This window comes from Camelus dromedarius, chromosome 2 (assembly GCF_036321535.1).
Source record: "Camelus dromedarius isolate mCamDro1 chromosome 2, mCamDro1.pat, whole genome shotgun sequence".
Classification (NCBI taxonomy): domain Eukaryota; kingdom Metazoa; phylum Chordata; class Mammalia; order Artiodactyla; family Camelidae; genus Camelus; species Camelus dromedarius.
In genome coordinates, this window is record NC_087437.1 from 43,051,886 (window position 1) to 43,073,216 (window position 21,331).

Sequence of the window (21,331 nt, forward strand, 5' to 3'; positions counted from 1 at the left end):
CATGATTTTGAGACATGACTCTCCAAATTCCAAGTTATGTGTACCATCGCATAAAGATAATCTGATTCATACCGCTGCCAAGGTGCTTTGACAGAAAGACAATTTTAACAAACTTGACAATTTTAAATTCAGCAGAATTAATTGGAATGAAGATGGAGCAGATGTTGTAGTGAGACTTTTATTAAGACTATGGGTGTATGTATTGAAGAGCATTTCCTTTGAATGAAAGAAAACAATGCCAATTAAAGCTGTTTTATGCATATTAGAATTCAGTGAATTAAACTGATCTTTTCCATTAATTGTGAATAGAGAATTAATCCCTCACTATGTTCATCCTCTTCAAACTCAAAGCAAACAGAATTATTCATAGAGAAAGAAGAGGGGCTGAGAGTAGTGGGTTTATGTAAAGAATGGACCATGAAGAGTGAGGTATAATGGAGAGACCTAAGCCTATAATTAATGGCACTGAGAGTGGCTGATGTCAGGCAGTTGTCACACAATAGTGCTTTATTATTTCAAATTAGTCCAGAGAGAACTTGAAAGTATCCATCAGCGTATCTTGTTATTAAATGGGTTAACTGATCCGCTTTCTGCGTCATGATTTCAATGGGAAATAGCTTCAGGATGGAGATTGAAGCTACGGACTCTAGCTTCTCCCCTAGGCTTTTAATTGTTAGGCATTGTTGCCGACCTTCCCTCACCTCAACTTCAACAGCATTCAGACAAATTAGTTAATGATATGGGTTAGTAGGTCACCAAAACGTGTACAATTGAGTAAACCATATGCAAATCAAGACTAAATTATTTGGGAATTAAATAATGCTTGCAAAATTGGGTTCTTTAGTGACAACCATTAACAAAGTTCTGTAACCCTTAAATTTGGGAAAAGAATTTATTTTCTAAAATAGTATCACCCTCTGCCCTATTTTATATCTCATTAACTGCCACTCGACTTCCACACTTAGCCTTTCGGAAGTATTTTCCCCCAGCTTTCTCTATATCCCCGTCACATACATGATAAAATATTTTCTTGTCTGGGTGCGGTGGACAGCCTCACCGCAGCACTTATCAATTTGACCAAAACCTCTGTATTTACTTGTGGGTCTCCATCCCTAGACTGCAAATCCTTTAAGGATCAACTGTTGCATAGACATCTCTTTAACTCTAGGGCTTGGTAGACCTCCTGGTACATAGTGTGTCTTCAAAATTTTGTTGCTTAAAAAGGAATGAACAAATGAAATGTAAAGAATTAAAATTTTCCTACATTTTGAAAGCTGAAAAAAGAGATCCTTTGTAAGTTAAATGCATACGGAATTATTCTAATGTCATATAGTGTCATGAGGTAGAAGAAAAGGTTGCAATGAGTTTCACTCTGTGCCCCTGTAGAACCTTAGGAAATTCACTCAACCCATTTATCTTTATCTGTTAAAAAAGATGATAATACTTATAATTCCTATTCCTCTTACCTACGCTAACCTTGCTTTGTGTTTAAGAGAATTGAATAATTGTCTGCGTGTGTGTGTTTGTGTGTGTGTAAATTCTGAAAACCATAGTGTGGTAAACATGTAAGTTTCTATCATTACTTTAAAAGTGGTCACCTATAAAATAGGATGAATTAGAAAAGGCAGATTTATCAATTTCAGAACCCTTATTTAATATCAGGGTTGAGGGTATGACTGCATTTTACTATTCTAAACTGAATCAATTCTTTTGCTTTTAGGGGCACTCTTAATCTTTGTAAGTTTGAGATATTGATGGGAGAATAGAAAATTCTGTTGCTTTTTTCTTTTCAAAATTTAGTGTTCTAGGTTTATTAAAATATGTAAAAATAAGGTAAATCTCATTCAAATAAATCGAATTTTTTTATCTTGAAAATGTTTCAAATTCAAATGTTTGTGATTAAATTATAATTGAAATCAGAGCACAAATTTAATTTTGAATACTGTTTCCCTCGCTTACATTGTATCTTGAACATTTTTCCCCACGTTGCTACATAGTTTCCTAGTAATACTTGTCAAGCATATTACCATATTTTACTTAAATATTCCAATGATTCTGGATATTTTGATTTTTGCTTATTTTACTGTTATAAATTATATTGCAAAGGAACATCTTTCCATTAATAAATTTTCTTTCTTTGGGGTTACTTCTTTAGATTAAATTTCTAAAGAAGAGATAATTAAATTACTGTGCTAAGTTTACTCTAGCAAACACCTGTAGAACAAAGGGGAAATATTTTACTTCTTAATAAAGAAATCTGTTGAGCATAAAAATCCTGAAGTTAAATTAAATTAATGACAGATAACAATTTGGGATATTCAAGAAAAATCAAAACTATGAAACAACAACAACAATAATAAAAAATAAAAAAATAAATTTGGGAAATGAAGATAGCTTCAGAAGAAAAAAGAGTTTCCAGGACTTATTTCTTCACCACTCTGTGTTCATTTTCTCAGTACTTTTGCCTGAGGTGAAAAATGCAAAAATACAATACAAATGTTATGGGTCTTAAAAAGTGCAGTAAAATTACTCTCCAAAAGGATTTTACACTAATAATTTACTAGCTTATCCTATCAGTTTTGTGAGGATTTTGTGTACTATTGAAAATATGTTTTATTAGACACAATTTTAGTAAAATTATTATATTGTTTACCTTAAAAGCAAAAGAAGTAAAAAAAAAAAGGGGGGGGGGGAAACCTGGGATTATGACCCTTCATGTAAATGTTTCTTCACAATCTATTATGTATTAGTTCTTAAAAGGGAGGTTTTCACTTCAACTTTCAGTTTATGACTTAATCTGCTTAATCTGTAGCTATGTGCATTTGGTTACTTCATTTCAATATTTAAATTCTATAAAAGCTCTTCATTCTCTTATGGGTATATTTTCAGAGAAGCCTGTTTTTGTTTTCTTAAAACGGTAGTCCCTTGAATCTCATTAAGAGTAACAGGTTAAATGAAAAAAAAAATTCCTCTGTTTCCTTAAATATGTTTCCCCACAATGGTTTTCCTTCTTTATTTTTTTTCCTATTTATTTATCTCTTCTTCTTCTTCTTCTTTTTTAATGCTATTGATTTTCCTCAAACGCTTGTCGTTTCTGATTTTCTGTTCAAATTTATGAATAAAAGTTTAGACTGTTTAGTATCGGTATCTGGCAAGCTTTTTCTCTCATGGTAATGGAAAGTTTTAGAGCTGTGAATTAGGAGCTGCTGAGGATCATGGCTGCTCTATTTTCTGGCAGTATCAGCAGCATCTGCAGCAAGTTCAAGTGAGACCCACTTCCAGGGAAGTATACCACATTGTCCCACATTCATGCTTTTCATAAAAAAGTTACTTAGAAAATAGCTTGTATTTATTCTTGCATTTCTTTTTTTCTAACAAAATTTTTATTGTGACATTGAATGGGTTCAAAGTGTTGGTGAATACAGGTAGAAAAAGACAAGATTCTCTCCCTCAAAGAGGAATTAGTACAAGTGCAAGTGTGGTAAGAGAAATGGAGAAGCAAAGGTGGACTCAAATTTATCCCTAACCCAGTTTGGGAGCAGGACCAGTGAGAGGTGGGATGGGGGTGGGTGGCCATAGTCTCTAGTGCTAACTAAAGTAAGATTTGGTGGATTTGTACAGGTAAGAAAGGTGAATTGTTTAGGAAAGAGGGCTTTCAAAGAGAGAACTTTCCAGACAAAAGAAGAAGTCAGTTGCTTAAGAAAGGGCATGGTGGATTTGAAAACCATCAGTAGCTCAGCATGCCTAGAGAAGCAGTGTACAGCAGGTGCGATGCCTGGATAGGAGGACGGGTGACTGATCTAAAGGTGGTAGCTGAGGCTATCAACACCCACGTGATCTAGAAGACATTACACCATAGGGAAGAGGGAATTTGATTAGGAGTCAGGAGGCATGAAGTCACTAACTGAATGAGCTTTTGGACAAATCACTTGATTACTTCATGTCCTCATCTGTGAAGGGAGCAAGTGGTTTTCCAGTGGTGCTCCAAATTGCCCTCCTGGGGGGTGGAGGAGTGTAGTGGGCAGGGCTCTTGGTCCCCTGCAGCTTTTCTTCTACTACATCAGTTCTGTTTTTACCTGAGATATTGGCCTTACCATTTCATGTCATTTTTTTTTAAACTTACCTCCACCAAAAATATTTTGAAAGCTAAAAGACTAAACTACCTTTCTTCAATCATAAAAAAGGACAAATATTATCTGCCTTCTTGTTTCAAAAGGTTTTTATTTTATATGTCAAATAAAATTAGACATGCCAGAGTACTTAATACTTAAAGTACAGTCATCATATACATGATTGATATTTTTAAGGAAAATACCACCTATACCATAAGGTGTTTCTGTGTACAAGAATATTTTATATTAAAGATAGTCTTGGCATGAAGGATCTGGTTATTTAATGGAAATACCCACCTTCTTATATCACACTGTTCTTGGCTCAAGTTCCCTGACCAAGAAGTGAGATAAAAGTCTATGTACTGGGCAGTTTTCTCCATAGCTTTCAAGATGTATCAGAATGACTTTTATTAAAATAAAAATTAATATTACTAAGCATTGTTCATTGGTAAGTGATGGTAATCTTGTATCTCAAGATGTTTCCTTGAGTTATTCATTCCCTCTACAAGTATGTATTAAGTTGAGATACTATATATGAAATAAAATATCTGCTGTTCATACTACATTTTTTACAAAGCTCTGGAGAGTAGGTTTAGGTGTTTGGTTTTTTATTGTTGGTGATGTTATTTTAATAGAGCATTTACAAAATCAATAAACTTTTCTCTTATTAATCATTCCCAGTGACAAAACTTAGACATGTGTTAGGTTAAGAGATCTTTCTCTTTCCAGAGTGAATAGAGGAAAGACTGAGGAAAAATCAATAATTCTGTCTTTCCACCAATGTAGCCATTTCAGTACTGCAGATGAAGAAAGAGAAACTCAGCTGGAATAATGTCACTTACAGTGAACCCAGGAATTGAACCTGGATCATTCTGATAGCAAATCCTGAGCACATCTCTCCATGCTAGGAAGGCCCAATTTAAATTTAATGTAGCAAAATATATTTAATAAAGTATACACTTAACATTATATATATTGTATTACATGTGTATTAAAAACAAGAGAAGTAGAAGGGGAGAGAGAAAGAGAATGAGAGAAGGAAGGACTTAGGCTATATTGAGAATTTATTCTCTTTTCTGTTATTGCTATTGTTGTTGTTGCTGTTGTTGTTGTTGTTGTTGTTATTATTATTATTATTATTATTATTATTATTATTATTATTTTGTTATATTGCTTCCTGGTCTACTTCCTGATGTATTTGGGGAAAGAGAGGATAGAGAAAGCTTTTTAAAAAAATTTGTCAATATTAGGAGTCAAAAAAGAGGAAAAGAATATTGGCATTATATCATAAAATTTCATTTGAAATGTATGCAGCCAAAAGGAAGATTGATGTTTAGTTGTATTTTGATGGATTTGTTTCAGATTTAGATTAATTTTGAAGCTTTTTTAAAAAGTACTCTATTACCCAAAATTCTTTGTAATTGACTTTTGTCGATAAGAAATACTTTTTGATAAATATTAATTAAATAGTGCTCATATTGGTGAGTAAATCAAAAACAAAGGGGCCTTGATTTCCAAACTGCACTAGAAGATAGAGCAACATACTAGATGTCAAAATCTGATTAAATACGATTAAAACTCAATTTGAAATTTAATATTTAAATAATTTATGTCAAACTCCCTATTAATAAATAGTTTGTATTATTGGAAAGCAAATTGTTTTAGACATTCTGTCCATTTAAAGTCTATGACCTAAGGCAGGCTTCTACCAAAGCTTCTCATTCATACCCATCATTAGACTAATTTGCTTAAGGGACAGTCCTGGTTACCAAACAAATTCCTTTAGAAATTTTAATCCACAAAAGAATGGAAGAGGGAAGAGGACATTAAAGAACATTCATTGGATAATACAGAAGAATGATTGTTCATCTTTCAAAGGATCAACTCAACTGCTCCATCATTCAGCCCGTAATTCACAATTTCGTGCAGAGGAAAATTATGAGTGGTTTTCATAAAAGGCCTCAAATGCACTCAAGATAAACAATTCAAACCACATTTTTTTTTCTGCCACCCCAGTTACTCTAATAAAAAGATTTTATTCTGATTTGACATTCACTTAGTGAACACATTTGGTTGTGGGTTCTGTTTGGTTAATGTCAAGAGTCGTAAACTTCAGTTTCTGGAATTCTGTTTGAAAAGCAGGCCAGTTAACAGTTTTCATGGTGTTTTTTTCATGGTGACTCAAAGATAATCGATATTAGTTCCAAGAACACATTTTCAAATATTTTGTTTCCTATTAGGTATCTGATTTAGACCTGGAATCCTAAAGCTAATTTAAATCACCTTTAAGCTTTCTTATCATTTCCTCACCGCCATATTCTTTTCTAGTTTGAATATCATTCTTCTCTGTGGAGAAATCAGGACCTCAGGTTTAATGGTTTGCTCTTCTCTTGGTCATTTGTTCATATTTCCTACTTGACCCCAAGCAATGTCATTCTTATCCCGTCCTTGGTTATCTTCTTGCTCTGAAAATATCAGAGACATTTCTTTTCTGTTATGCTTAGCAATTTTCACAAACATCAGACAGCTCAGTGTCATTAGGTAATCATAGTCTCCTCTCACGTTATTTTGTTGTTCTTCCTTTCCCAGTCTTTCTTTTTAAATACACTTCTCAAGCACAAAGTTATCAGAAAATTGGCTATACAATCATCCTGATTTCTTTAGATTCTTTTATGATTCTTAATCTGGACTGTTATAGATACAAGAATATTAGAGTCATCTATAGAATAATATATGATTTTTTTAAAATTTGTTTCTTATGGTCTGAAGCTGCACTATTCAATATGGTAGTCATTTATATGTGTCTATGGAGCCCTTGAAATGAAATTGGACACCTAGATATCTATTAGAAATATTAGATTTTGAATACTGTAGGTGAAAAAAATTATAAAATATTTCAACAATTTTTGGTAGTGGTTGCAGGTTGAAATACTTTTTTAATAAGCTGAGCTAAGTAAAATAAATGATTGAATTTAATTTCACCTGATTCTACTTCTTTGTAAAAAAAAAAAGTATGTTAGAAAATGTAAAATTCCATATGTAGCACACAGTATGTTTCTATTGGGTAGCATTGATTATTCTCAGAGTATTTTTAAAAAATATTTTTAATTAAGTGTGTTATTTTCCTATTGCTGGTATAACAAATTACCACATATCTGATGACTTAAAACAACACCAATCTATTCACTTGCAGCTCAGGAAGTTAGAAGTCTAAAATGGGTTGGCAAGGGCTGTGTTCTTCTGGAGGCTCTAGGGAGGAATCCACTTCTTTGCCTTTTCTAACTTCCAGAGGCCACCTTCATTCCTTAGCTTATGGCTCTTTCCTCCATTTTCTAAGCCAGCAGTGTAGCATCTTCAAATTTCTCCCTTAGTTTACCTCCCGATGATCTCTGCCTCTATTATCACATCTGTTACTCTGACTCTGACTCTTTGCCTTCTTCCAATAAGGACCGTTGTGATTACATCAGGCCCATCCCAAGATCCTCAACTGAATCACACCTGCCAAGTCCCTGTGTGATGTAAGCTAATGTGCTCACAGATTCCAGAGCATAGAATGTGGACATCTTTGGAGGGCCATTGTTCTGCTTACAGTATTAAGTACACCTGATGTTATGTTTTCTTGGCTTGTTTGTTAATTACAGTTTTTAAAATTTGGTTTAAGAACAATGACACTTTAATACCAACAACCAAACATAAGTGGCAACAAGTCCAAAGTGGCATGGTACAATGGCTTCTCATCTGTCAATGCCATCGATCAAGGACTTCAGTGTGACCTTAGTTACATCAGTCATTTGCCTTCTTGGGTTTTTCCTATTTAGCAAGAGGAGATCTTTGGAGTCTATACAAGGACTATAAAACTGTAGTTCTTTGGGTCATAGTCCAAATGTACTCTGCTTGTTTTATTGATTTGTTTGAATCCTGGTAAAACTAATTTCAGCTATGAGATGTTTCCTATATCTTTGATCAGACGTGTGAATGATAAGGATGTGAATTAAGAATTGGTTTAATGTATTACAGATAGCCAAAATTTATACATTTCATCATATAATAGGTAAACTTTGTTATGTAAACTGCCTCCCTAATCTATCAACTTTGTGACTTAAAACAAATCTTGCTTTGAACTTTTTTGACATTATCTTCTCTACGTAATCTACTTAAGCAACTACTTTTTAAAAATTATTGTTTTCTCTCTTATCTTCTCTTCCTCCCTTCTAGTACATCTTAGAAATAAAGGGTCAGGATTTCATTTTTTTTAAATAACAAAACATCATTTATTAACTTGCTTATCTCCAGGAGGTCTGGGTAATTTTTAGAGAAAAAGCCAAAATGCTTAAGCTGAAGGTCATGAGTTTTAGAATAGATGGTTGGGAGGTTGAACAACTTCGTATACATTAAGTATGATATGGTTTTATTGTTCTATTTAATTGCGTCATTTTATTGTTTGTTTACAGGTCTCAGAAATAAATTTTATTCACATACAATCAAAAAGTAAGCTCAAAATTTAAATACATGTGTGATTTTAGAAAAATTCATCACTTTGAAACATTTGTGGCATAATTCCCAGTTTGATGTAAATACTCAAAAATTAACTAAAGAGGCAGCTTAACCTGTTCAGAGATCCTGAGAGGGAAAGACAGACAGACAGAGACAGAGGGAGAGAGGGAGTGAAAGAAAGGGAAAGAAATGGAGATATACACAGAAACACACAGTCATGCGTGTGTGCGCACACACACACGCCCAGAGAGAGAAAGATTCATTCCCTTTTAAGATGTCATTTAAAGGTCTCCTTTATTTAATGTTTTAGGGAATTATGGTCCTAAATATTTTGGGATAGGTAGATGATGCTCATTAAATCACTAACTGAACAATGATGAAAATCCAGGCTAGTGTTTACTTTTAATTCTGCAATTAGCATAAAATCCTATTCAGAGAAAAAAGAGTAGCCAACCCGTGTCTGTGAAGTCAATGAGATGGCAGTACCACTGGGATATAACTAAAAATTTTCTTTTCCAGCTTGAACTACAGAACATTAATTTTCATGTGGCTTTTCCGTTAATTAGGTCAAGTTTTCTGTAAGTTTTGCTAATACTGGAAATATAGATTCAAATAAGCTAATATTATACAATAAACTTTAATGGATGCTGTGCAATAGGATGGTTTCCTGGTTATATTTATTCAGTAGTAAAGGAATACTTAAGGTCATTTTATATAATTTAACTCATTCTAGAGTACACTGCAATGGATTAGAATCAATCATGGTATGATAGAGTCAAAAGCAGCTAATATATCAAGAAAACCTGCTACGAGGTTATGAGAGGGTCAGTATAATTATTATTCAATCTTAAAAATATATACAAATCTACATTTTAAGATAAGTCAAATATTCCATGGAATAATACTGTATTAAGCTATTAACAGCCAAGATCTTTAAAGTTGAAAATTTATGTATTTTTTATTTAGTTTTTTTTTGGGGGGGGAGCATAATTAGATTTATTTATTTGTTTATTTTTAGAGGGAGTACTGGGGATTGAACCCAGGACCTCATGCATGCTAAGCATGTGCTCTACCACTTGAGTTATACCCTCCCCCCCGAAAATGTATGTAAAGAATAATTGTACCAATAAAATATAATATAAATTATAGATGTTATAAAGAAGAGCTCCTTCAAAAAGAAACAGAACCAATTATTCTTAATTATTAGTATAGTGGCACAAATATTTGGGAGTTTTTAACAATTCAAACCAATTTAAGTTTGTTTTGAAAATCTGGTTTTATTTGTGACTTAAGCATCTGAGCTTTAAAAATATTTCATTATCTCAAACCAGCCTTAATGAAGAAGCCCTACTTCTCTATGTAACAATCTCATCCTAAAATATCTAGTCTTGATCATTCCTTCCTTGGTTCCCGTTACAGGTCTTCAAACCATGAAATATAAAGATGCATCTGGGAAATTTAGCATTCAAGCAGGTGTGTGCTCCCAATACATACCTGCAATATTCAGTATCAGTCAAGTGTTTTAAGTAGTCTCTTCTAATTAAGCAGAATTGTGTGAGCAGACTCTTCCCTGAAGAAAGAACCTCTTTGTAAATAGCCACCTCTGCAGTAGTTAGGCCTTGTAATGTTGCAACACTTTTTATTTTTATGCCTTTCATAATTCCCTGTTGCCATTCATTGAGATTCAAGTCTTGAGCACTTAAAATGAGGTTACATCAGGGGAGTTCTGAAGATGGTTGAGGGATATTTTTTCCCCAAGACTTGCTTTTGAAATCAGCTTTACAATATTTTATGTTATTTATTTATCTTTTCAGACATAGACCAATCTTTCATAACATCCTAAAATGTTTACTACTAGACAGAACTTACTTGATTTGACCTGGTTGTAAAAGTGTGCTTTTGTATCAATTATCAAAAAAAAAAAAAAAAATCACAACCCTCTTTTTATAATATTCTTCTTGTATTAAAAGCAACAATTAAATATTTCTCATCTATTTGTAAAAGAATGATGCCATTTCTTTACATGTTCCATTTTTTATTAATCATTTTTTATTTATTTACAGTACAGAAATCAAAGTAAGATGTATAATCGTACCTACCAGGGGTTTTAGCACAGCTGAAATATCAGTGACGTAGTCAAACTGGAATCCTATATTCCAATTAGTTCTCAAGTTTGCCATCAATGGCCTTTTATTTCCCATTATTGTTAGTCATAATGATTTTATACTTCCTTCCTCTATTAATTTCATTCTCTGAAGAGAGATTAAAGTCCATCCAATGCAGAGAATAAATTTGTTTTCTTCAGGTGCCAACTGATTTCACTCTTTGATCTATTAAGTCATTCATTCACTAATCATTTGTACTGTGATGGCCACAGCGATTAAGTAACTTTCTACCATCTTTGTAAAGTAAATCACCAGGGAAAGAAGTGAGTTTTATTCATACTCTCATCCTCCTACTTCTCTTTCTTTCACTCTTTCACTTTCATTGACTCTTTTGACCTGTCAAACCAAGTTGTACTTAAACACACTGAAAATGAACCATTTTATATTAATATCTATGTCTCTTCAATATGCATGGTGAAGTATTAATTCAGAATAATTACTAACCATTTACAATCAACAAGTCAATCATCAATAGCAAACTCACGGTCGTGGTGGTGGTTGATCTCAAAGTTAACTCTTCTGTGATATGCTTTGTACTGTGCCCAGTGTGCAAGAGGTAGGTATTCAGTAAGTGGTTGCAGAAAGAATGTGTCAACCTCTCCAAATTTCAGAAATGTTCTATCTACTTCTGCTCCCTTGTCTGTTCTATCATCAAAGGAAATTAAATTATCTCTCACTCTTTTTTTTATAACAAAGCTGCTTTGCTTATTGCCCAGGAACTGTTCTAAATGGTTGACAATCTATTGTTTAAAGATTTGTCCATCTTCCCTGAGTTCAGTGAGAGTTGAGAGTATTAACTGGTAAAATACTCATTTTACTTCTAACTTTGGGCTCTAAAAAATTCTTGCCTGATATTTGGTATCCCCTCCTATTTTGCATGAATTATGAAAAATACTGCCTAATGACTTTGGAATGAGATTTCCAATTCTCGTATTTCACATCAACAAAGCCTCCTTATTTGAATTTACATATATATTTTAAATATTCTGCAAGAATTTTCTTTTGTGTTGTAGTTTGGCTTAGGGTTACTCTGGATTTAAGGTTTCCAGTTAACTGGTCATACCTAAATATGATTGATTGATTGCTTATATCGGAACTTTAGAGTCCCTGTTGCTGTATGTGAAATCAAAGGAAAATACAAAAAAGAAAAAAGAAAAAAGTGCCAGTTGAGGCTTAGTTTTTTTTTTCCCTATTTCAACCACATTTTTCTCATATAGGTGGTGGTTTTTGCTTGCTAGCTGGAAATTTTTATACCCATTATAGAAGTAAATAAACATCTATTTATTTCCAGTTCTTAGAAATATAAGGTACTACAGAATTTAAGGGAAAAAGACTCTATAGATATCTATACAGAGAACACATTATGAAATTCTGAGCTCTCATACATTTTTTCACTTCTATATATACTTACTCTAATTAGAAGTTTTTTTCTAAAACTGTAAGAGTTCATAGAAATCATCTAGTTTAAATATATCATTTTAAGGAAATGGTTCAGACATACAATTTGTATGTAATATTACAAACACCTGTGTAGTCAAGATTCAGCTTGAAATAAAGCACAGAACATTTGATTGAAATTCCCCATGATGTCTTTCTAATTTCATTAACTGCAATTCATCCCAGATGACCTATACCCTGAGCTTCATGTTTATCATGATCATGTATGCTTATATACTTTTGCTACATTGCATAAGCTCAAAAATAATGGATAAAATTATAATTACATATATTAATATGGTAATGTTTTAAAACTTGATATATATATATATATGTATGATCCCACAAGGATCTTTCTGCAAACTGCTTTTGTTGTTGCTGCTCCACATTGCATTTTTGAGGTACTTTCATGCTAATTCAAGTAGTTATAGTGCATTCATTTTTCTTCTTACTGCATCTAATATTGCAGTATATGAATGTTCTATAAATTTCTTGTTCACTTGTGTATCCAAAGATGTTTTTCTTTTTTCTCTTTCAAGTAATTCTGCAGTGAATATTTTCTGTACATGCCATAGAGATGTAGAATATAGGAGTCGAGAGGTTGGATTCTGGGACAGGAGAATCTTTATCACTAAACTGCTCTCTGAAATTGCACTATTACATGTTCCTCATGGTTTCTCCGCACCCAATCAATATTTCATATTGCTGGACCTATAAAATTTTGCCAATTTCTTAGTTGTGAAGTGATATTTCATCATTTTAACTTGCATTTCTCTAATAACTAGGGAAATTGAGTATCTTTTTCAGATGTTTATTGGACATTGAGAATCCTCTTCTATCTTTGACTGTTCATCTTGTTGGCTTATTTTTTTCTATAATTTTTTGTCTTTATAAATTTATAAGAAATCTTTATGCACTTGGATACTAATCCTTCTTTGGTTATACAACCAAAGATATTCCACGGCAAATATCTTTTCTCAGTCTATGCTTTGACTTTTTTGATGTATGTACATTTTTTCATATGCTTAATTTAATGTCTGAATAATTTATCTTTCCTTACTGCCTTCTAAATGCCACCCGGTATTTATCAAATTTCCGTAAGTGTGAGGCTGTATCTCTCAGCCATCTGTTCTTCTCCCCTGGACTAACTTCTATCCCTGAATCAAAGCTACAATTACTCAATTACCGTCATTGAGTATTAAGCCCTAATAGTCAATGTGGAAATTCCTCACACCTTGTTCTTCAAAATTGTATTGACAAGTTTTGACTGTTTCTTCTTGCAGACATTTTAGAATTAATTTTTCAAGTTCTATGAAAGACTACAGTGGGCTTTTAATAATTAATTTTATAGGTTAATTTACAATATTGAGTCTTCCATCCAGGAATAAGTATATCTGTTAATTTGTTTGAGTTTATTCTCTAATTTTAATGGATAAATTAACCCTGGATCAAAAGTGACTGCTCAAAGTCACATAGCCAATTAATAGCAAAACCAGTGGTAGAATGAAGATCTCTTGTCTCCTTAATAGCTTGTAAACTAAAAAGGTTTAATTATTTAGTCAGTTAAGAAAGAAGATCTTGGAGTCCTTGTAGCTACTGCACCCACCAGCAGGAACTTGGCCCATGATAATCAAAGTGTGGTCAGAGGTCTTGGTAGAAATGCAGAATTTCATCCCTTCCTTGGCCACCCTGAATCAGAATCCTCATTTTTAAAAGATTCCTGGGTTATTGGTAGGCACCAGAAAGTTTATGAAATATTGCTTACCAAACGGAAGCCTGAAATTCATTGCATTGATTCTTTTTCTCTGAAACCTGCCAAAAATGCTGGTAGTAGTCCTGAGGTCATTGAATTGCGAAGGATTCAGGTGAGCAACATTGAGGCCTGTGTAATGATCCTTGGGTCTTGCTCTTCAATCACTGGCTCACAGCAGCCATCATCTGCTCTGCTGACTGAACATCAAAAATACAAAACGAGAATAGATGTTTAAATAAACAAAGAAAGAAAGAAAGAAAGAAAATTCCTTTAAAGGGAAGGACATGTTAAGCTTTTTTCTAAAAACAGTAGAACTCAGGAATACTGAGGCTTCTTTTGATATCTGTAGTTATTTAGGAAACAGATACATTTGCTTTGAAATTACTAGCTGCCCCAAATTGACATTTAAGCTACTCAATGCCATTGGGGAAAATTCTGCAGGAAAAAAAGCTGAAATACTGAGGAGACAGAAGCACTGAAGATTCAGTCTTTAAAGTAAAACAAAGAAGAAAGATCAGACAACTTTTTGAAATAGTCATATAATATTCATCTTAATCTCTATTCAGCCCTCCTCTTGTTTAACTACGTTAGCAGCCAGTTATCTAAAGGAGAGGGGGGAGGGAAAAAAAAAAAAAGAAGGAAAAAGGTGAGGAGAGGGGATTTAAAAAAATAAAAATAAAAAGTGAGATCCCTGTAATATCACCTCGAGCCACTAGGGGTATCTTTGTACCATTTTTCATCCTGCACCGATTTGGAGTAGAAACCTATATTAGGGGAAAACCAGGGTCCTCGGCATTTTTTTGCGAGCAGTGCACCCAGAATCCAAAAAGATTTTTTTTTTTTAAAGAAGAAAGAAAAAGAAAGAATCCACAGTTCTTTTGGTCACCCGAACAGGGCTACGAAATCGCTCTACTGGACATCAGCACCAGGGATTCATTTTTGAGGTCAATTTCCAATCGAGATAAATCTATTGGATTAGTAGGATTATCTGATTGCAGCTGAAAGAAGTAACGTTGTTTGATCATTTGTATTTCTTGCCTGATGGTCGGATTTACATGGAGGTGGCTTTGGGTCCCAAAGATTCCGGATCGTGTTTGCATCTGGAGAGAAAAAAGGATCAATCGATACGTTTTGGAAGTGTCCGTGGGTGAATAAAAAAAAAAAAAAAGGAAAGAAAGAAAGGGGGGAGCACAAAACTGGGGTTGCGGCTGCTTAAAGAAGAAAAAAAAAATAAAGGAGGCATCTTCGAATCTGAAGCAAGAATTGCTGGGTGCTCGAGATTCCGAAAAAAAAAAAGCGTCTAGGAACTGGTAAATACTTTGAGCAATTCAGCTTGCATTTACGGCGAAGTGCTGTAGAAACTGTCTCCTTCAATTATTGGAAGGGGACCTGGGGAAGATGAGGGGCTCCCTCTGTGGATTTATCTTACTGAGGGTAAGTTTGGGGGTCTTTTATTGGGAAGGGGCTGCCTGGGTCTGTGTGCCGCTGCGCGGAAGGTGCTGCGGCCGCGGTGCCTGTGAAATGGGAAGAGAAGGGGGGATGTAAACCACCTCGCGCATCTCTGGTGGATCGCTAGGGAGCTACCTAGATCGAGCTTAAAAACCTTCTTTTGTGGCGTCGGTGGGGAAGCCAAGCAACCCTCTAAGCTCTCAACTTTGCATTGAAAATCTCTCAGCTGGGAGATTCCTCTTGGATCCAGTGCTTTCTCCTGGTGCTACTTTGAGAGGAGGCAGCGATGCCTTGGGAAACCTGCATGTGGAGGGGGACAGCCCAAGCAGAAACCGCTGCCGCCTCGGCGGCGGGTTTTGCTGGCTGTGTTGGCTTCTAGGGGAATTTTGCAGGGGAAATTGGCCGTTTTCGTATTGTCTCCTTCTCCCTCCCTCCTTCTTCCTTCCCCTTCACGCCTCCCCCTTCTCTCGGCCGAACACTAAAGGGTTACAGGGTCACTGCATCGGATAGAGACAGTAGAAGTGGGTGACCGGCCACACATGTTGTCTTGTAATTCGCTTGCACGACTTTGCATAATACAGTCCGAGGTAACTTTTTTCGAGTTGGACGAGTCCAGGAAGGCATTGCAGCCTTTCTGCCGAGGGCCCAGGCTGGCAAGTGCGCCAGGCAGCTGGCTGCATTTCGGATGCATCCCTACCCTAGCTGCTTCCCCACTTACTGGCTTTTCTTTCCAACTGAGCGGTGCGCGCGTTCCCAGACATTTTCTTGCGGCTGAATTCAGGGGTTTTTGTTTGTTTGTTTGTGTTTGTTTTTGTTTTGTTTTGTTTTTTTAATGTTGTTTCACAGCTCTTAAGAAAAGCTCATCTTTATTTGCAGAAGGAAAATCAATTTCATCAGATATAATTAAAATTAATCACCCAAATGAGTGAATATTAATTGACTCAGGAAACTAAAAGTTGCTTTGGAATCCAGAAAAGCATATTATTCTGAACCAATTTTGGAGCCCACATAAGTTCAGAACAATTACATATTAAGGACTGATTTATTTAAAATATGCATAGAGATATGCTAAATAAATTAATGCACTCCCTTCCCTTTATAAGCTTATACGTCAGCTCCATAATTTTAGTTGACTTTTCCTATTTAAGGCCAGTTCGTTAAATTTTAAACCTCAGACACTAAACTGCATTAGAATAAAATGGAGCTAAATAAATGGTAAGATATAAAATGATGTATTTACTACATTTTAATCTTTTAAAGAAAAACATCGAATATTTTTCAGTGGTTTCTGTTTACAGATTATGAAATGTATGTAGATATTTCTATGGTTTTAGCACTGAAGTCTTTTTATTAAGTATGAACTAATTGAAAGGCAGCTCTTCAATGTCATCTAAAGCACTCATCGTCTCAGTGCTCATTTCAGGAATTCCAGATACATCAGACATTCTGGTGTTAAAGAGGAGCTTCCCCAAACTTTCTTCCTGGATTTGTGTGTGTATATGTGGTTCTTGAATCTGAATTCTGAAACAAGCACAATGCTGTTTCTTTTTCTTTTTTGAGATTAAATAGCAAAATATGAAACTCCTGTCTCCCAAGAATTCTCCAGTGGAACAGTTGTTTCGTATTTCTTCAGACTTGTGGAGGCTTGTCTAAAGACGATAAAAACAGTAAGAAATTGTTTCTACAAGCCCAACTGTTAGGAACTATCTGAGAGACTAGGTTTGCCACCACCTTCTCCTTCTTCTTCTTCAGCACAGCTCTAAGTCATGTGGTTCATGTGCAACTTGAACTAGAAAAATGGATGTTCTGTGTATTGGTACATTCTAGCCACTGATCCTAGCCACATAATCCAATAATATTTAACATCTTTTTTTGAAGTTTAAATTTTAAAAAGACAGCTAGCACATAACATACTAGATGATAATAGCAAATAAATAATAAAGGTGAACGGGAGATGGGCTGGAATTCCTCTTTTTAGGCTAGTAGAGAATATAATGTTGATACTATAAAAGTAGATGGAGAATATGAAATATGAAAAAGGAAGTTGTTTTAAAAATTAACCTGAATATTTCACAACCACTGACCCAGTGGTCCTGGCATGTGCCAGGGTGCTAAAGCAGAAGAGGCAGCTTAAGTGCATTTGTCATGGCTGAACAATATTTTTCTCTGTCAAGAATAACCAATACTTTCTAGTCCCTCATTCCATTTTCTTTTGGCAGTGAAATGGAAAGGGGGAAACTTTGGCCCACTCTATGGTTTCTACAGGCAGTTCCTACATAAAACTTTGGTAAACTTTGTAGGTGGTAGATCCACTTTTAGAAGGTTGATAATGATTGAAATAAAAATAAAGAAAACTCCACACTACAAAAAAAATTTGAAGCTGTAGCCAGTAAATGAAGGGCAAGTTACCCAGTTACATAAATATTCTCTACTAATTGAGTGGATGACTCTTAAGAACTACTGAGAAACCTGAAGAGTTCACTTAGAAAATTAATTACATTTGCTCTACCTTATCCAGATACATATTTTTTTGTCATAATTTTTAAAAAGAACATGGTATCCTTGATCAGCTGTTCCAATTTTGCTACATAATAACACAAAATTTGGTAGTTTGGGGTAAAGAAATGGAAACCCTCAGTTAGCCCTGAAAGTTGTAAGCACAGTGCCTAATGTGTGTGACAAGAAGTAGCACTGGGTTCCCTAAAGCTCATCGCCATGGAAAAACTGATGTTGCATTCACTAGAGCTTTGCTGCGCCTGTCCCTTGAAAGCCTAACATTCAGGGGGAGCTAATACATTTGTAGCAGATTCTTTCTATGATTTGAAGACATTTAAATAGAGTTAAATGTTATTCTACATTAACCGATTTTTTAAAAAGGAAATTACCTCACACTCTTAATTGAAAGCAAAATGAAAAGGGCAATCCGTTTTTAATGATTTGTTGAAATTTAACACATGGTATTCCCAAATGCAAATTTTCCATCTCTTTTTCTTTATTTATAGAAATTTATAGAAATACAAAAAAAAAACCTTAAAACTTTTAAAGTTTTAATTTTTAATATTTCCAATTTGCAAAGCTGAGAAAAAAATTTTTAAGAAAATTAACATAGAACACTCATGATGAATCTAGGGTGTCCTCTTTAATGCCTTTAAAAGGTAATTTAAAACATTTTGAGGTAGCTAACCTCTTAATCTTGTAGGATAGCAACATTCTCAGTTGTTCCTAAGAAGAATAACTCCTTAATAGTAACAGGTTTGATTATTTTTGCTTTGTTATTAATGGCATTGCATTGACAATGTCAAATATTGCTATGTTGCTATAAAAGGATATGAATTATTTCTGCCTTGAATATCCCCCCCCCAAAGAAACCCCCACCTATTTGGTAGCAAACGTGTGAAAAAAGAAAAACTGCCAACTTGAAGCTTAACTGAAGTCAGGGAAAAATAGTAAATCACTCCAGGCATTTGAAATTATTAGACATTAAACTTTTGGGGGATTTTATATGAATTCTTTTTATAATAGTCAATATAATCTCTTCTGTGCCTATTTCCGTTGCATGTAAGAGAAATTCTAGTCAATGGCAAAACGCTTTACTGCTGCCATTACTGCAGACTTTATAGATCAGAGATGTGTCAGCATGTTAGCTTTAGCAGTAATGCCTCTTTTGTGTGAAACCTTATGGGCCTTGCAAGCACTCTCTCATCCTGACACTCATAAAACGTTCAATCCCCATATTTATTATTTAATATTCTCCCTATATATAGCAGCAGAACACTTCAATATATGAATGTGTAGCCAAAAAATAATGGGCGTGAATGGGACTAATGAGTTTTAATAAATACACATATTAGGGTCAGCTAAAGGAAGTTTAATTAAGACAAACAAGTTGAGCATGAAATTCATTTTGGAACAAATGCAAGTTAAGTTATTGCTACAGATGTAAAATAAAAAAAACCACAGGGATGCTTCTCAGGAAAAAAGTTCCAGGCTGAGATTAGACCTACTTAATGCAGTTGACCTCTTAGGACCTGCCTTTAACTTGATGAGCTTGGGTCTGACTTATGAAGTTGGAGAATATATTCTACTTTTTCACAATGTTTTTACTTTTCTGTAGCAATTTTGGCTTAGTATGTTAACTTTGTATCCAGGCATGCTTTTTGTATTAGTTTCCTTGAGACGGGACTTTCATTTTCCTGTGGTCTACTTTTCTAATACCGCATATACCTGCAGTTAGAGCTACCTGCTAAAACCCACGCCATCCCTTTGTGCTGTGAGTGGTGCTTCAGTAAGAGAACTGCTGATATGGCAATTACCTGCACCCATAATTCCGTTTAATCTTTGACATAATTTAGAAAAGCTATTTATCTGTTGGCTTGCTTATTTATTTATTTGGTAGTAGCATTGTATATTGGGGCAGAAGTTGGAGAAGAGATAGGGTATAGGGCAAATATTTCCTTAGAATGTGGTTTTCTTAGATTTTGTCTGTATTTAAGTAACATAGGTACATTCTGGAAAGTGTGAAGAAGTCAGGCAATAAAATGAAGGTCTTACATATGCTCCTCAACAACTGCCTTTTGGGAAACATCTGATTGATGTACTAATTTATTCCTTATATAGACCTTTGGCATCACTTCTGTGTAACAGTAGTTTTTTCTTCCTTGAAACACCCAATGAATGTTGAGTCTTCAGAAAAAAAGAGATTAGTTGTAACATTTCAAAGTGAATTGAAAATCTTGTTGTCTTTTTAAAATAATCATGGTGAAGACTTACATATTGTCATATAGAATGTTCACCATGTTTGGAAATTCAACATGGTCACACATTAAATCAGTGAATACTGAATTGATAAAAATTAGCTTGGAATTATCACTAGCTTAAGTTTTTCTCATAGGGCAACCATTCCTCTTATGACAGAACTGACCAGGAAAACAGTGATTACTACGTATCACATTGACCAACATTTGTCACAATATTCACACCTGAAAGTAACACTTAAGCCATTTAATAGTTAACCACAACTCTAAAAGGAATAAAGTTCATTTCAGTAACTGTTACGTTTCAAGTCAATGCATCTGTTACTTTTAATTTAAATTAATATTAGTTAGCTGTCCATAACTTTGCACACAAGTGACATTATCTGTCTTTTCTCTTACCGGTTTAAAAAAAAAAAAGGTTACTAGTTTCATTACCTCTTTAACTGTGCCAAGTGTTCTAATGAGTATGTTGCTTGAGACTGATGCCAAAAGCTTCTATTATTTAGAGCTGTGGTATTTAGTAATAACTCTGAGGGGTTATTTAATATACAAAAGTAAGACATTTTACATGCCCCAATAATACAGTAGTAGTAGTCCATGTAACCTCAGTGACAGCAGGGTTTTTATCTGGCTGTTCAAAGCTATGTGTTTCTCCCCAGCATCTAGAACAGTACTTTGCATATTATCAGTGACCAATAAATATTGTCAAATGAATGAAGATTTGTTCTAGCCTTGGATGTTAACAACTAAATATGTAACCTCTTGCTTAATACCTGGTCTCTTTTTTTTGCTTTTAATTTTTTCTTAACATAAATCAATTATTATTTGAATTGACAGATATTTTAAAGCGATGTGCAAATTCCAAAAGTAGAAATGAATACATATGAAAGATTGCATTTTAATCAAAGGCAAATAATAATTGAAACATTTTAGTGAAATTTTATATGGTTTATTGACTTTTTAAAATAAATTATTTTATCAAGACTTACAAGTGTAATAGGATTATTTATGTTTATAATTTATCAAAATGTGCATTAGAGCTATTTTCTGCCGTGTAGAAAATGTGGTATCTCAAGGAACTTTGGAAGCATTGAAAATTATTTCAAACATTTAGAACATAAATATTAAGATCTAAAATATAATGACATTTGGCATTTTGGTCATAAC

General features: G+C 34.1%; 1 protein-coding gene across 12 annotated transcripts in view; it reads left to right on the top strand.

Annotated features, from left to right (window-relative positions):
* Positions 1–21,331, top strand: part of NLGN1 (neuroligin 1) — a 765,362-nt gene that overhangs the window by 126,138 nt on the left and 617,893 nt on the right. For 3 of the 12 annotated variants that reach the window (XM_064492875.1, XM_010976271.3, XM_064492876.1), the window contains exon 1: positions 14,251–15,395. The exons of 5 other annotated variants lie outside the window; for them this stretch is intronic. The gene's annotated coding sequence lies outside the window, so the exon portion shown is untranslated. Of the gene's footprint in view, positions 1–14,249; positions 15,396–21,331 lie in introns of those variants that run through there. 4 more of the 12 variants (XM_064492860.1, XM_064492874.1, XM_010976275.3 and 1 more) reach the window with 2 other exon arrangements.